This window comes from Typopeltis vanoorti, chromosome 13 (assembly GCF_054136105.1).
Source record: "Typopeltis vanoorti isolate ZY-2024b chromosome 13, IOZ_Tvanoo_1.0, whole genome shotgun sequence".
Lineage (NCBI taxonomy): Eukaryota > Metazoa > Arthropoda > Arachnida > Uropygi > Thelyphonidae > Typopeltis > Typopeltis vanoorti.
This window is the reverse complement of record NC_143561.1, coordinates 45,972,314-45,979,343: the sequence shown is the minus strand read 5'-3', so window position 1 is coordinate 45,979,343 and position 7,030 is coordinate 45,972,314. Positions and strand designations below refer to the sequence as shown.

General features: G+C 37.1%; 1 pseudogene; it reads right to left on the bottom strand.

Annotated features, from left to right (window-relative positions):
• Positions 1 to 4,886: 4,886 nt before the first annotated feature.
• LOC150100114 (large subunit ribosomal RNA) lies at positions 4,887 to 5,918 on the bottom strand (annotated as a pseudogene).
• Positions 5,919 to 7,030: the final 1,112 nt, after the last annotated feature.

The window sequence follows — 7,030 nt, the reverse complement described above, 5'->3', positions numbered from 1 at the left end:
TTTTTTTCTGAGTTTCATTTGTTTTGCGTGCATGAAGTTTGAATTAACGTGGTGGGGAAGTTTTTTATATATAATGTATAATATAGTTTTTAATATATAATTTTCGATAAATTTATAACTTTTTGTCCATATTTTCAACGGAAACAGTATTGTAGTCAAAAGAGGTAAGACAGGTCCTCCTCTTCAAAATTTTACACCTTTGAGGAATTCAAATATACCAACCAAATATAGCATTCTTCCTCATTATTTTTTTCTAATATACAGTTTCTTAAAACAAACAGATTGTCCCCCGCTCTGCAGATTTAGTTACAATTAATTTATAAATTAAAGTATTCAAAATAATCCTATAATTAATTGCATTAGACCAATTAAAATGAGCACTGATGTGCTATACATTCTTAAAACATTCATACATCGATACAAATGTAATCATACCGTCAAACTATATATATATATATATATATTTTTTTTTTTTTTTAATAAAAAGATTCAATGACTAAAACCTCGGTTTTAGTCATTAAATCTTTTTATTAAAATGTATCAAAACAACCAAGTCAATGTTCCTGAACGCAGAGAGATTCCCCCCCCCCCTTAATATATGTAAATATGTATTGGAAGAACAACATCTGTAAAATTGTCTGCAGGTGTGGTAAGAAATATCCTCCCACTCTAGATTAGCTTAAGTCGCATTAAAAGTATGTTGCTAACCTTATTGAATGTATTATATTTACTCCTTACTACTGTATTTTGCATTGAGAATCGTGGAGTTAACCTTGTGAATACCATTCTTAGCTTTCTTGATATAATATCCTGAAGTCTCAGATATTCGATATTTTTTTATCGAATAATCGTGTTATTACATTTGCTGTTTACTGATATGATTAATGTTTTCTTTTTCTTTCGATTCTAAAAGTCATGTTTCACTTGCTTCATGAACATTTTAACGTAGCTTTCTTAATTTCTTCAAAGATACATGTATAGACCCAGCCTTTTACCTAAAATTAATAATAGAGAAAAGAAGAGAATACAATTTAGAAACACATATTGCATTTATTGACTTTGAAAAAGCATTTGACAAAGTTAAAAAAACATATTATTTAACATATTAAAAGAAAGACAAATACCAAATAATATCCTGAAAGCTATCACAAGTATATATGAAAATAATCAAATACAAATAACATTAAATCAAGAGCTATCATATACTAGAGAGATAAACCAAGGGGTCCGACAGGGATGTCCCCTCTCAGCAACTCTAATATCTACTTAAATGAAATAATAATAAAATGTAATAAAAATTTACACCAAGGAATTAAACTTTCTCCTACAGTAAACTTAAACACTCTCCTCTTTGCCTACGACCAAATAATAATTGCAAATTCTGAAGATAACTTACAGAAAGCTACTTTAAATCTAAATGAGATATCCAACGATTATGGCATGATAATATCAACAGAAAAATCAAAAACTATGGCCTTTAAAGGACAAGATCCAGCAAGAACTAAAATAGTAATAGATAACAAGATCTTAGAACAGGTGAATTCATTTATCTACCTAGGATGTATGATCACATATGAAAATGAAAAAGATATAAACGTAAAAATTGCGAAGTATTTAAAAATAACAAGTGTAATTAGTTCTATATTTAGACGTAATCTAGTTCAAAAACAAACCAGACTAAACGTATACAATACATTAGCCCTACCAGTATTAATGTATGAAAGCGAAATCTGGACAATAAAACAAAAAGACAAACAAAGATTAATAACAGCAGAAATAAAGTATATGAGAAAAACTGCAAATATACCCTATTTTATCACAAAAAAAAATGAAGAAATTATGAAAGAACTAAACCAATAACCAGTAATAGAAAATTTTAAAAATAGAAACATAAATGGATGGAACACGTTCAAAGAATGAAAACAGAAAGATTACCAAAACAAGCCTTAAAGTACAAGCCATTAGGAAAAAGAAAACCAGGACGTCCTCTTAAACGATTCAACGATGACTTCTAAGGCCGGAACAGGCCATGCTAGGCCTAAATCTTTGATACGCATGATGATGATGATTTTGTAAATTTTATTTTTATATACCCTCTTTCAAAGTGAAAGTTATCCGTGTTAGCTTGATCACAATATTGCAATAATTTTATTGATGACATCGACAAGACGACATGCAGAGCAACTGCAACAGTACTTTTTTATAAAAGCAGTAAAAATACAATAGAAGAAAACGAAATTAATTGAAAATACATGAAAGAAAGAAATATTCGTAAATAAAGGAAGCGAGAGATAAATTTAAAAAAAAATCATTTTCATAAGAAGAGAAAAATAATGCAAAGTAAGAGAAAATTGAAGAGGAAAAATGTTATGCGTCATCGCGATGAGACACGGGTCTTTGTTACACTTAATTAACTTCGTTTAGTTTAAATTGAAGTCAGCTAACGGCAATTAGAGATTACGATCGCTTCGATTAAACTTCCGCTAGCCCAATTGATTTACGGTATCCAATCTGATTGTTGTTCAATAGAGCACTCAATTCTTCGTACTTTCATTAACAATTTCGAGTCCTCTTTTTAACGTTAATCTTTTTTCTCTACCCGCGTGATGCTTTACGGAAAACTCTTAGTAATTCAACTTATTAGTGTTAATTCATTTAATAATTCTATATTTCCATATTTTTTTTCCTTAGAAATACTTACAAAGTATGAGCAAGTATTTATAAGTTATATTCTTGTTCTTTTGATCGCTTTGTTTTGTTCGATTCGCAAGCTTGTTTGACATTTAGGGCAGTTTTCATTAAGGGGGAGGAGGAAATGGCTTATATGCTTGATACCAGCATCAACGGACGGAATTCAATGTTTGTTGCATAGAGAGAGAGAGAGAGAGAGAGAGAGAGAAGATAAAAGATAAATAGAGCAAAAGGCAAAGAAAAAAGATTCAATGGCATAAACGGAAAGTAATGACCAAAGAAAGAACAGAGAGCGAGAGAGAGAGAGAGAGAGAGAGAGAGAGAGAGAGCAAGGAGGAAGGGTTGTGATTTTGTTGATCATCGAAATAGCTTCCTGGACTCTGCTTAAAGCAACTTCCACTCCTATTAAAAATATTTTTGTTCTTATTGATTCAACAATTCTTTTCATAGGAAACCACGTAATTACCATTCCAGCATGCCTTGTAAACGAAGCATACACACTTTATGCTATCTGCAAGAGAAAGCAACAACTCATTTAAAATACGAATAAGCACTTACTTTCACCAACGATTTTTATATTGTCCTCGTTAAAAAGGATCTGCAACAAAAATATGACTACCGCAGAAGAATAATGAAGAAATATTTCGGAGAAAAATAAAGAGAGAAAGAAAGTGCACAAACCAAAAACACATTCTAATATCGATTGAGGTGTTCAAATATTATTTACATCATTCACTACACACGATCAGGCTATTAATATACGGCGAGCCATTTCTAATATCAAAGCTACTTACAAGTTTACTTCTGAGTGATTGCGACTTGTGATTTCTGCATCACTAAAACGAGAGAATCCGTCGTAAATGCGCATTTGTGCTATTCAAAAACAGATTCCTCGTTCACTTTTCTCATGCAACCTTTCACGACTAAAATCACGTGATGTTCATTTCGCTAATGAATTTCGAGGTTCAAAGAAAAAGGAAACGATGTCCTTTCCGATGGGCAGAAAAACTGGTTTTTCTGCCCATCGGTCGAAGTATGTTGCTTCACTCTCGGGAAACAGGAGATAATAAAAGTGTATGTAGCACAACGAAATCGCTTTATAGGGAAAATATGCTTCTTAGAAGTCATTTTTGCGTACAACAAAACCGATGATCTCTGATGAAAGATCTCGGCATTTGAAATTTATGAATTTACCGCTAATTTACGAAGCTTGTAAAGTTCATTTGATTACTTTACCTTTCATTGTGCTTGTCACTTATCCACCTTTTTTTTTTTTTTTGGTTTGATGATAGACTAAATGAACAGAATAAGGGTTTAGTTCTGAGCTCAACGCCTTTCCCTAATACTGAACCTTATTTACAGAGATATTTGAGAGATAAAGTTTCGACAACTTTCAGAGAACTTACCTTCTGGGCAAACCTATCAGAACATTTCTGTCTACATGGGAAAAAACCAGCACATCACATACCAGGAGCCATCTCTCCATGCGATATCCTACCCCATCGGTTCCCAACCGGTGGTACGCGTATTCCCGGGGGTAAGTGCTGGCCGTTCAGGGGGTACACAAAAAATAATCAGCAATGGCGAAAAAACAAGAAAGTAAACAAAATGCAAAACGTTAGTTATTGAACAATAAATGTCAGTATTTAAAAACGGCTATTTTAAAAACAAGGGGTGAAATTTATAGAAATGGGTTTAAAAGGGGTACACAAATGCAAAAAGGTTGGGAACCACTGCCCTACACCAATACCAACAGGCATAAAAAAAAAAAACAGTTGCATCTGAAAATTCAAGAACATTCCTAAAATGTTATGATCCCGAGCCAACGTGATAAAAATGAAGGATTCATATGCAATCAGATTTGGTTTTCTCTCTCTCTTTTTCTTTCTCATCATATTTAAACCAATCGGAATTACGATATTTTGGGCGTGAACGAATGAAAGATTATGAATTGACACGAATCCATTCAGTACAAAAGAAAAAAAAATATCCTAAAGTGACCCTTTTCTGTGGCGGAACTGTGGAAATGTATAAGAAATGCTGCGTTCTTTTTCAGGGCTGAAACATCCTATTGGGTATAATCTATTTAGATTTACTGACCGAATGGTTACTTCCACAGCTACAAGAAGTTCAGGAATAACCTACGTACCAGTCTGGGTGTAGTGCTTAGAAGAGCAGCCACCACACTGCGATCAATTCAAACTTATCCTCTGACTGATTAATAGAACGCAGTGTGGTCACTGCTCTTTTAGGACATCTCAGAACGATTTAGTGCCCTCACGTAACATCTGAATGGTGCGCGTAGGAAGCAGCTGCCGCTTAGTCTCAACGGCTGCCTTGATGCTGCCATTTTAGTGACCTCATCGCCAGAACGATCGCACCGTGACGGTACGAAAGCAACTCCGGCTACCATTGCATTTTAACGCGCGAGGCTCGAACGGTATCGTTGCAATGGCTAAACGGGATTCTGACTTAGAGGCGTTCTGTCATAATCCCACGGATGGTAGCTTCGCACCACTGGTCACTCGACCAAGCACATGTACCAAGTGTCCGAACCTGCGGTTCCTCTCGTACTGAGCAGGATTACTATCGTAACGACTAGTCATCAGTAGGGTAAAACTAACCTGTCTCACGACGGTCTAATCCAGCTCACGTTCCCTATTAGTGGGTGAACAATCCAATGCTTGGCGAATTCTGCTTCGCAATGATAGGAAGAGCCGACATCGAAGGATCAAAAAATCGACGTCGCTAGAGGTGTCAGAAAAGTTACCACATCCCTGTGGTAACTTTTCTGACACCTCTTGCTTAACACTCTTAAAATCAAAAGGATCGATAGGCCCCGTTTTCGCGGTCCGTATTCGTACTGAAAATCAAGATCAAGCTAGCTTTTGCCCTTTTCTTCTACGCGAGGTTTCTGTCCACGCTGAGCTCGCCTTAGGACACCTGCGTTACCTTTTGACAGATGTACCGCCCCAGTCAAACTCCGCGCCTGACACTGTCCTCGGAGCTGATCGCACCAGGCAACGGAGACCCGGCGCTTAGGGCTAGAATCGTGGACCCGGAGGGTCCGCTCTCCCCTTCATCGAGTCAGTAAAGAAACGATGAAGGTAGTAGTATTTCACCGGCGGCCAGAGGGCGACCTTCCACTTATGCTACACCTCTCTTGTCTGTTCACAGAGTCAGAATAGAGTCAAGCTCAAGAGGGTCTTCTTTCCCTGCTGATTCTGCAAAGCTCGTTCCCTTGGCTGTAGTTTCGCTAGATAGTAGATAGGGACAGTGGGAATCTGGTTAATCCATTCATGCGCGTCACTAATTAGATGAGGCATTTGGCAATTTTTTTTTAATTTTTTATAAATCTTTCTACTGTATAAAGCGCAATAGTACGCTAATACATACTTACCCCGAAGGACGAGATGATAGGCCGAAGCCTATTACAGTTGTTTTAACCAACGCCAGTTCTAGCTATACCAGTGGTCATACTCTGTGACGACGCCAGGCCACCAGTGTGTACCCTGTAGGGCTCTCAAGGAAATTATTTTAACATCTTTATAAGATAAACCAAGTTGTTTAAGTCTTTATGACTTTCTGAATTCCAAACTCCAACAAGAGATATGGTGGCACTTGTAAATCTAGGGGCTGCACCATACTCATCACGTATCTGCCTGGCAAGGTCCAAATTTTGCTTATAATAATTGACCTTGCTCTTATGGCAGTAGGTAAGTGGACTCCCTGTACCCATTACCTGGGCATCAACAACCCAGACTTCGTTATCTTTCTTCATAACGAGGTCTGGCTTACTGATACCAACTCGGGTCCTGTAATGTGGCTCAACCGCAGTCTCCCAACCTTTATTTTTAAAACTGTTATTCAAAATGGAGACCACAGCATCATGCCTTCGCACCCGGGCCCCATTGGGTGTGGAAGCAGCACTGTGCTACATGTGTCAGAGTCTCAACCTATGGGCATCTCGCCCTACAATTCCTATCGTCACTTACCCCTCTGGCTGCACGTGCCCTAGTAGGTAGGGCATAAATTCTATTTCTAATAAGGTCTATAAATTCAAAGCCAGGGCGATGTCTGGTGCCGTCTCTCACCCATTGATGCTGGGGAGGCACCAAAGATGACTCCTTCAAGGGGGGCAACATCGACCGAATTGTATAAGAGGGATGCCCACTTTTTACGCTCTGCAGCAGCTGAACCAGTATATGAACCCGAGTACTGAGCCCAACCTTTTGCGCGCCTATATTCCTTTTGAATTATAGGACTGTAAAAGGCCTCTTTACAGATAGGAGAGGAAGATATTTCTAATTTACTAAGTCTGCAGATCCTGAGTCATGGG